Below are 10,322 nucleotides of genomic sequence, written 5' to 3'. Positions count from 1 at the left end.
ACCACTATAATAGTGAATACTTAATAGTGAATAGAGTTCACTACAGAGAATTATACATAGCATTTCTCCACATAGAAATACAGATAATTAGATCTTACTGAGGCCCTTAAAAAGGCAAATTTAAAAAGTTATGAGTTTTCTTTCTTTCCCCTCTGTTTCTTATTTACCTTTTCATGTTTCTCTCGCTTTTTGTGGTTGGATATCAAACTTTCCTTGTCTTTTCTGTGCAAATACTTGGAAATCTTCAATTTTGTTGAATGCCCATACTTTCCCCTGGAAGTATATAGTCAATTTTGATGGGTAGTTGATCCTTGGCTGAAGGCCCAGCTCTCTTGCCTTTCTGAATATCGTATTCCAAGCCTTGCTGTCTTTTAGTGTGGAGGCTGCCAGATCCTGTGTGATCCTGATTGGTGCTCCTTGATATTTGAATTGTCTCTTTCTGGCTTCTTGTAAGATTTTTTCTTTACTTGGAAGCTCTTGAATTTCACTATTATGTTCCTTGGTGTTGTCCTTTCTGGGTTGAGTGTAGAGGGTGATCTTTGGATCCTTTCAATGTCTATATTGCCCTCTTGTTGTAGGACTTCAGGGCAATTTTGCTGAATAATTTCTTTTAGTATGGAGTCCAGGTTTCTATTAATTTCTGGTTTTTCTGGAAGACCAATGATTCTCAAATTGTCTCTTCTAGACCAGTTTTCTTGGTCTGTCACTTTCTCATTGAGATATTCCATGTTTCCTTCTATTTTTTCAGTCTTTTGACTTTGTTTTATTTGTTCTTGTTGTCTTGAGAGATCATTAGCTTCTAATTGCTCAATTCTAGCCTTTAGGGACTGGTTTTCCTTTTCAATCTGGTCATTTCTGGTCTTCAGTTGACTTGCCTCACTTTCCAATTGCAAAATTCTGCCTTTTAAACTGTTATTTTCTTGCCTGATTTCCTTTTGAGCTATTTCCCATTTCTCTAGCCAAATCTTTTCCAACTTTCTCGTCATCTCAGTTTTGAACTCTTCAAGAGCTTGTGACCGGTTTTCATTATTTTTGGAGGGTCCGGATGCTTGTTTGTTCTCCTCCTCTGTTTGCTCGGTTGACTGGATTTTTTTTCTGTGTAAAAGTTGTCCAGTGTTAAAGATTTCTTCTTCTTATGGTTAATCTTTCTCTTCTGAACTTCCTGATTCTGGGTAGCCATTGTTAGCCCAGCCCGTTCTCAGGTTTATCCTCGCGCTCAGGATCTGTCTGGTGTCTTTTGGGTCCTGAGGTCTGAGTTCTGGTTTTTCTCAAGGTCAAGCCCCCTGGTGGACCCCCTTGCTTGATCCTCTGCTGGAGGTTCCTTTACAAGTTTCAGGGCGTTGCTTCCACAGTCGTATACCCATCTGCACTGGTTCCCCACTCAGGGTTTCAGAGCCTTAGCTCGCGCCCATGTGTACGCCTCCACCCGCACCTCTGCCCGCAACTGTGCTCTGTGTCCTCGCTCAAAGTCCGTGTGCGTTCTTTAGCTTTTTGGGGTCCTAAATCTTGCTGCTCTCAGGAACAGGCCCTAGAGCTGCCGGTGACTCGATGGGTGCCCCAAACTTGCTCTATTTCTTTTGACTTGGCTTCAGCGCTGTAGGTGATGTGTCTGTGTGTGTGTGTGGGGGGGGGGGGTTGGTGGTTGCTCAGCCCGCAATTTAGTGAGAGCTGTTTCACCCCTTCATAGCATGGAAATGTCCCGATTCCATGTACCTTCCACGCTGCGCCCTATTGTGGGGTCCCTCCATTCGACTGGGTTTGTTTTTATGTCTCCTTGAGAAGTCCTATATGTTTTGGTCAGGAGAGGTTAAGAGCTGCTTTTTACTTTGCCACCATCTTAACCCGGAACCTCCCCGAAAGGCTTTCTTAAGAAAGAACTTTCATGTGTCTCTGATATCAGAATTACTAGGGGTTGAGAACATCACCTCACTACCCTCCAGTTCATCTACCTCAAAGTTCTACTAGGCAGCTGCTGTCATAGTAAATGAGAGCAGTGGGTCTAGAGACAAGAAGATATGAGTCCAAATATGACTCATACACTTACAAGCTGTGTGACCTTTGGTAAGTCACTTAACCTCAGTTTCTTCATCTGTAAAATGAGAACAATAATATGGCACTGATCTTCGAGGGCTGTTGTTGTAAGGATTAGGCAAGATAATAATTGTAAACTGCTTAGTGAAATGTCTGGCACATAATAGGTGATATACAAATACTTACTCCCTTCCCCCCCAACCCCAGTAGAAATAGTATTCTGTTCCCAGCCCAATCAGTAGATAAATACCCTTCTCAGCTATGTGTTCCAGGAGGCTATTTAATACTTCCATGGGCCAGTAATTTCCTACTACTCCCTTCACTGCTCTCATAGTCATCTGCCTGAATCTTCTCACAGAGTTGCAGCCTTGTTGGAGGCCCAAATCAGGAAGAATAAATGACCAAAAAATGCACACTGCCAGGTCAGACCCAACAGAGGGCAAGAGATTTAACATGCAATATCTGCCTTTTTAAAAAGTCCTGCTGACTGCAATAACACAATGGCTGACAGCTGCCCTTACTATTGCTTAACATGGACTCATTCACTTCCACGCTTTCATCTATCCTTAGTGCCTTAAGACAGATAAAATACAAGGTCAAAAACACCTGCTCTACAAAGAGGATTCAGCACCAATTGTCACCAGGGACTTCATCCAGCCGTCATTCAACAAACAACTCTTATTGAGAGTCTAATATGGGCCTAGAAATGAATTGAAGAAAGACCACTTGCCAGGTAGGTCATAATTAGAATTCTTTTGATGTGTGAGTTAGACTGAGTCCCCTCCATTCTGTGAGCCTGGGAAAACAGCAGATTGCTCTGCATTTGAGGAACTTCATAAAACTTTCAGTGTTTGAAATCATCCCTATGACACAAGAGCCCACTTTTTTAGCACCAAGACTTTTCAAAGGCCTTTGGACAGCAAAGAGATCAAATCAGTCATTACTTAAAGAAATTAGTTCAGACTGCTCACCAGATGGTCAGGTACTGAAACTGAAAGTGAAATGCTTTGACCACATAATGAAAAGACAGGACTCATTGGAAGGAGAAAAGAAAACAACCCTGATATTGGGAAAGATTGAAGGTAAAAGAAGAAGGAGATGACAGAGGTAGAAATGGAAATAATCAACGTGCTTTGGACAGACCTCAAGAGACAGTGGAAGATGGCTGCTGAGTGACTCAGTGGACTGAAAGGCAGGGCTAGAGATGGAGGTTCTAGGTTCAAATCTGGCCTCAGACATTTCTCAGCTGTGTGACCCTGGGCAAGTCACTTAGCCCCCATTGCCCAGCCCTTATCACTCTTCTACCTTGGAACCAATACATGGTAATGATTCTAAGATAGAAGGTAAAGATTTTAGGAGAGAGAGAGAGACAGAGAGAGAGAGAGAGACAGAGAGAGAGAGACAGAGAGAGAGAGAGAGACAGAGAGAGAGACAGAGAGACAGAGACAGAGAGACAGAGACAGAGACAGAGACAGAGACAGAAGGACCTGGCATGCTTTGGTCCATAAGGTCACAAGAGTTGGACATGACTAAATAACAACATTCTTCTGGTGAGGTTTACATGTTATCTAAGACATTTACAGAACCTAGTAATAATTGCTCACATTTGTAGAGTACTTTAAGATTTGCAAGTGCTTTACATGCATTTTTTTCTTTTGAGTCTCATAACAATCAAGTGAGATAGGTACTATTATAGCTGAAGAAACTAGGGCTCATAGAGTTTTCAGCAACTTGGACAATCACCCATATAAGTTTCTAAGGCAAGATTCAGATTCAAGTCTTCTTAATCTAATGCTCTGCCTACTGCTCTCTGAAAACCTTAAGTGTTTGATACACATTTATTGAATTGAAATTTGTAGAAATTTGAAAACAAGCCATCTATGCTATCATCCAAATCAATTAACAAAAATGTTGAATATAAAAGGACCATGGACAGATCCTTTTGGAATTTCACTGGAAATCTTCCTCCAAGCTGACATGAATCTATTCATAATTCCTTTGGTACAGTCATTCAACCATTTCTGAATCCACTAATCCGCAATGTCTTCTAGCTTAAACCTCTCTATCTGATCTATGAGTAGTTATATGGATGTCTATGGAATACTACCACCCACAAATAGTTCATCATGCCCAATGCCTATCAATTCTTTTATTCAAGGAAGTATTAATGATAGTGATTCATAAGGCTTCTATGTTCTGCAGACCTTTGACCAATCTCATTCTTTTTCTGTGATCCAAGACTTTGGGAGTGTGCAAATAAATGTTTAAAAAACAGACACTCAGGAACAAATAGGTAGCTAGAAATATCAGTAGATAGAAAGCCAGACCTGGAAATGAGAAGTCCTGGCTTCAAATCTGGATTCCGACACTTTCTAGCTTTGTGACTTTGTAGAATCACTTAATCCCCATTCCTTAGTCTTCACCCCTCTGCCTTAGTATTGATTTTAAGAGAAGAAGTAAAAAAAAAAGACTCTCCAAGAAAAAAATGTATTCACACACTTTTAAGCTTAATCTGCATTCTTAACACTTTTTCAAGTCTAGATGATCAATAAAATAAAAAACCAAGCTCTGATTTGTAACAATTGTCCATTTCTAAATTAAAAATGCTCACATGAAGATTTAACAATCAACTCTCACAAACCAGTTAGGGTTGACTTTAGCATGTCCCTGCATGTTTTCCAAAATATTTCAGGCAAACTTCATATATTTTCTCCCTTACCAAACTGTCATTGCTAGACCAAACGAATAGGTATTTATTAGGCACCTACTATGTGCCAGATACTGTGCAAAAGTACTGGGGATATAATTTTCACAGTATTCTTTTTTTTAATATTTGTTATGAGCTTTTGATATGAGATGTACCATGAAATATTTTTATGTTTTCTTTAAGAGCAAGATAATGTCTTCATTATTTCCTTTATTTGCCTCTGCAAGGAATATCTGTAAGCAAACCTTCCTTTCAACTGCAACTTCCTTCAGTTCTCTGGTTTTGTTTATGGCAAGAATGGCATGATTATTATGATTCTGTTCCTCCAGTAGTACATTAACTTGTTGCTCATTAGAGAAGACCCCCACATTAAGATTCCCTCAGGGTACAATCAAGTTAAGGGTTTTAGGATTCCTAAAGAGTATTTGATTCTTAGCACTTTCTGCATCCTTTTTTACCATCATTGGAAAAAGGGCTGCATAGGTCTGAGGTCCATTTTCTATTTTCCTTTGTTTCATGGGTTACCAGGGTCAAAGAATGTATTCCTGGATGTGGATGTTCAGCCTACTAATGGTAAGCCTTTCCTTTCATAGCCACTAGTTGTAATCCTTTCTATTCATAGCTCATCTGGTCTCCAGAAATCAGACTCAGTCTGTTGCCAAGACGATTTTTAAAGCTTTTCCAGCACTGCAGATCTTGCTAGAACTTGCATTCTGTTGGCATAGCCTCAGGTCTCCATGCCTTTTTAAGGCATTAGAGAAAAATTTATGGAGAATTATGTCAATAAGCATGCTTAAATGCCTTATGTTATTGTAAAAGTAAAGCAACTGATCTCCACTCCATTCCAGTTCCCTTCGAAGTACTTGAGATGATGCCCAATCAATGAATTCAGTTATAGGTCTTAGAGGGCAAAAAGGCCTTTGATTCAAATTGACATTGCAGGGATACCACTCGAAAACTTTATCTAAGTCCTCAAACAAGTTTGAAGGTTTGGAGTAAATCCAAAAATCAAAGCCCTACCATAGTAATTTAAGTACGAGAACAAAAAAGAAAACAAATAACAAGAACAAAAAATCTGTAGAGATTTTTATCATCATAGGCAGTACAACAACTACATATACTCTAGCCTCACAAGCTCAAATATACTTGGAGAAGCGATAGAAATTGTTCTGTAGAGAACCAAGATAAAAATGCTTTGAGATTAGTCCAAATAAAATTTAATAAAATGACAGAACATTGACAACAACCTACTTCTGTACCTCCTTTCTCAACTTTTAAAAATTTTACAAGGATTTTTATAAGTGCATTGGGGGCATCCTCAGTGAGGGAAAAGGCAGATTTTTACAAGCAATAGTCTGAAATAAGACCATATCTTTACCATCATAAAATCAGCTGAAAGATTTGGGAACTACAAAATACCACTGCATTCATTATTTGTCAATTATAAAAAGCATATGATTCAGAAGAACAAATTCCTTTTATAACAAGGTGTCTCTTTATTGACAAACAGCAGAATCATTCAAGATGCCTTGAAAGATAAAACAATAGAAAAATCTTTTTGCATACTGATCATATACAGGATTTACATAAAACAGATAAATAAATCACCACTGAATACAACATTGTTGAGGAGACTCAGCATAGAGTTGAAATTTAAGAGGATTTCTGTAGTGATGGTGAGATCTTCTATATCCTCTTATTTGAACATGGCATCAAACTGGTTGCATCAAGCTCTGGTTCATTTAATTTAGTCAGTCAGCTAACATTTTGTAGCCCGTACTTTCTGTCTTAGTAACAACTCTAAGACTGAAGGGCAAGGGCCAGGTGAAAAGGGGTTAAGTTACTCACCCACGGTCACATAGTTCAGAAGTGTGTGAGATCACTTTTGAACCTGGATCTTCCCATTTCTAGGTGTGGCACTCATCCACTGTGCCATCTAGATGTTCCTCACCTAGTATTTATTAAACACCCTGCACTCAACAGTTTGTTGAGAGTTCTCTGTGTCACTTATTTGACAGATACTGTGTTAAAAACTAGTGATACATGTGTTGGTTCTGGGTTAAGATGGCAGCAGAGTAAAAAGCAGCTGCTTAATCTCTCCTAACCAAAGCATTAAGGACTCCTCAAGGGGACATAAAAACAAATCCAGACAAACTAAGGGACACCACAACAGGGTGCAGCGTTGAAGGTATGTGGAATTGGGGCATTTCCACGCTATAAAGGGGTGAAACAGCTCTCACTAAAATGCGAGCTGAGCAACCCCCTCCCCCGCCCCCCACACCATGTACAGTGCCAAGGCCAGCGCACAAGAGTTGAAGCAGGTTAGGGGCACCCATTAAGTCATTGGCAGCTCGAGGGCCTGTTCCTGAGAGCAGCAAGACTTAGGACCCCAAGAGGCTAAAGAACACACGCAGACTTTGAACACAGACCTTGAGCCCAATTGCGGGTGAAGGCATTGACTTAGGCGAGGACAAGAATCTTAAGCGCAGTCTTGGCCCTCCAGTGGGGACCCTGTGCAGATGGGGACATGGCTATGGAAGCAGCACCCTGAGACTGTGGAAGAAGCCTCGGGCAGAGGGGCAGACCGGGGGACCACCAGGAGGCTTGACCCCGAGAACAATGAGACCTGAGACCTTGGGAGCCTAGAGAGCACAGACAGACCCTGAGTTGGAGGATAAAGCTGAGAAGGGGCAGGGCTAACAATGGCAAGCCAAAATTGGGAACCCCAGAAGAGAAAGAACATCAAAAAGAACTCTGTAACACTCGACAACTTTTACACAGAGAAAATCCAGACAACAGAGCAAACAGCAGAGGAGAAAAAACAAGTAATCATATCCAAACCTTCCCAAAATAATGAAAATTGGTCACAAGCTATTGAAGAGTTCAAATCAGAGATGATGAGAAAGATGGAAGAGACCTGGCAAGAAAATAACAGTTTAAAAGGCAGAATTTCACAATTGGAAAGTGAGGCTCAGAAATCAAATGAAATGATAAGCAAATGGAACACCAGAAATGACCAGATTGAAAAGGAAAACCAGTCCCTAAAGAACAGAATTGAGCAATTAGAAGCTAATGATCTATCAAGACAGCAAGAACAAATAAAACAAAGTCAAAAGACTGATAAAATAGAAGGAAACATGAAATATCTCAATGAGAAAGTGACAGACCAAGAAAACCAGTCTAGAAGAGACAATGTGAGAATCATTGGTCTTCCTGAAAAAGCAGAAATTAATAGAAATTTGGACTCCAAACTAAAAGAAATTATTCAGCAAAATTGCCTTGAAGTTCTACAACAAGAGGGCAATATAGACATTGAAAGGATCCATAGATCACCCTCTACACTCAACCCAGAAAAGACAACCTCCAGGAATAAAATAGCGAAATTCAAGAGATTCCAAGAAGACAGAAAGAAACAATTCAAAAATCAAGGAGCACCAATCAGGATCATACAGGATCTGGCAGCCTCCACACTAAAAGAATACAAGGCTTGGAATACAATATTCGGAAAGGGCAAGAGAACTGGGTCTTCAACCACGGATCAACTACCCATCAAAACTGACTATATACTTCCAGGGGAAAGTATGGACATTCAACAAGAGAGAAGATTTCCAAGTATTTGCACAGAAAAGACCAGGACTAAAAGGAAAGTATGATATCCAACCACAAAAATCAAGAGGAACATGAAAAGGTAAATAAGAAACAAAGGGGAAAGAAAGAAAACTCATAATTTTTTAAATTTGCCTCTTTAAGGGCACCAATAAGATCTAATTATCTGTATTACTATGTGGAGAAATGCTATGTATAATTTTCTGTAGTGAACTCTATTCACTACTATAGTATTCACTATTATAGTAATCAGAAGAATAATTCATAGGGAGAGTTTGGAATACTAAATGGTCTAAGATGATATAGGGGGTGTGAAAGAGGGGGGTGAATAGTAGGGGAAACCAAGAGAAACTTGGGTGAATAAGAAAAGTAGGATATTCTATTACACACAAAGAGGGCATGGGAAGGTGAGGTGACAAATACTATTATAAGAAGGAGAGGAAGAGAGCATTAAGAGGTAATATTTAAACCTTACTCTCAGTGTAATCAACCCGAAGAGGGAAGAGTAGCTATATTATCCATTGGGATATAAAACTCTATCTAACCCTACTGAGAAAGTCAGAAGGGATAAACCAAGGGGAGCAGGGCAGTGGGGAGGTCAAAAAAGGAGGGGAGAAGAAGGGGGAGGGAATTCATTAGTCCTTTAAAATAAAAAGAGGGGAATAATAAGGGAAGGGGTAGAAATTAAGGGAGGGGATAAGGGATACCGGCTTAAAGCAAACCACTGGTTTAAAGGAAATAGTGTAAGAAGAAGGGGTAAAACTAGGGGAGGATACAAAAATGTCAGTGAATGCACAACTTATAATTATAACTCTGAATGTGAATGGGATGAACTCGCTCATAAAACGGAAGCAAATAGCAGAATGGATTAGAAACCAAAATCCTACCATATGTTGTCTACAAGAAACACATATGAGGCGGGTAGACACACACAAGTTTAAAATAAAGGGCTTCAGCAAAATCTTTTGGGTGTCAAATGAGAAAAAGAAGGAAGGAGTGGCAATTATGATTTCTGACAAAGCCAAAGTAAAAACAGATATGATTTAAAAAGACAGGGAAGGTCATTACATCCTGATTAAAGGCAGTATAGACAATGAGGAAATAACACTGTTCAATATGTATGCACCAAGTGGCATAGCATCCAAATTCATAAAGGAGAAACTGGCAGAGCTCAGGAGGAAATAAACAGTAAAACCATAATAGTGGGAGATCTAAATATTCCTCTTTCAGATCTAGATAAATGAAACCAAAAAATAAATAAGAAAGAGGTAAGAGAGGTGAATGAAGTCCTAGAAAAATTAGATTTAATTGATATATGGAGAAAAATAAATAGGGACAAAAAGGAATACACCTTCTTTTCAGCTACACATGGTATATTCACAAAGAATCACTGCAAACAAATGCAAAAGAGCAGGAACTATAAATGTAACCTTCTCAGATCATAATGCAATAAAAATAATAATTAGTAAGGGCATCTGGACAGGCAAATCAAAAACTAATTGGAAATTAAATATTATGATTCTCCAAAACCAGTTAGTCAAAGAAGAAATCATAGAAACAATGAAGAATTTCATTGAAGAGAATGACAATGATGAGACATCCTACCAAACTCTGTGGGATGCAGCCAAGGCAGTACTCAGGGGGAAATTTATATCCTTGAGTGGATATATTAACAAATTAGGGAGGGCAGAAATTAATGAATTGGGCATGCAACTCAAAAAACTAGAAAGCTAGCAAATTAAAAATCCCCAGATGAAAACTAAATTAGAAATACTAAAAATCAAGGGAGAAATTAATAAAATCTAAAGTAAAAGAACTATTGAATTAATAACTAAGACTAGAAGCTGGTATTTTGAAAACACAGATAAAATAGACAAAGTACTGGTCAATCTAATAAAAAAAAGGAAAGAAGAAAACCAAATTGACAGTATCAAAGATGAAAAGGGAGACCTCACCTCTAATGAAGGGGAAATTAAGG

Source organism: Gracilinanus agilis, chromosome 5 (assembly GCF_016433145.1).
Source record: "Gracilinanus agilis isolate LMUSP501 chromosome 5, AgileGrace, whole genome shotgun sequence".
NCBI classification, from domain to species: domain Eukaryota; kingdom Metazoa; phylum Chordata; class Mammalia; order Didelphimorphia; family Didelphidae; genus Gracilinanus; species Gracilinanus agilis.
The sequence above is the reverse complement of the archived record's forward strand: the minus strand, read 5'-3'. Positions refer to the sequence as shown.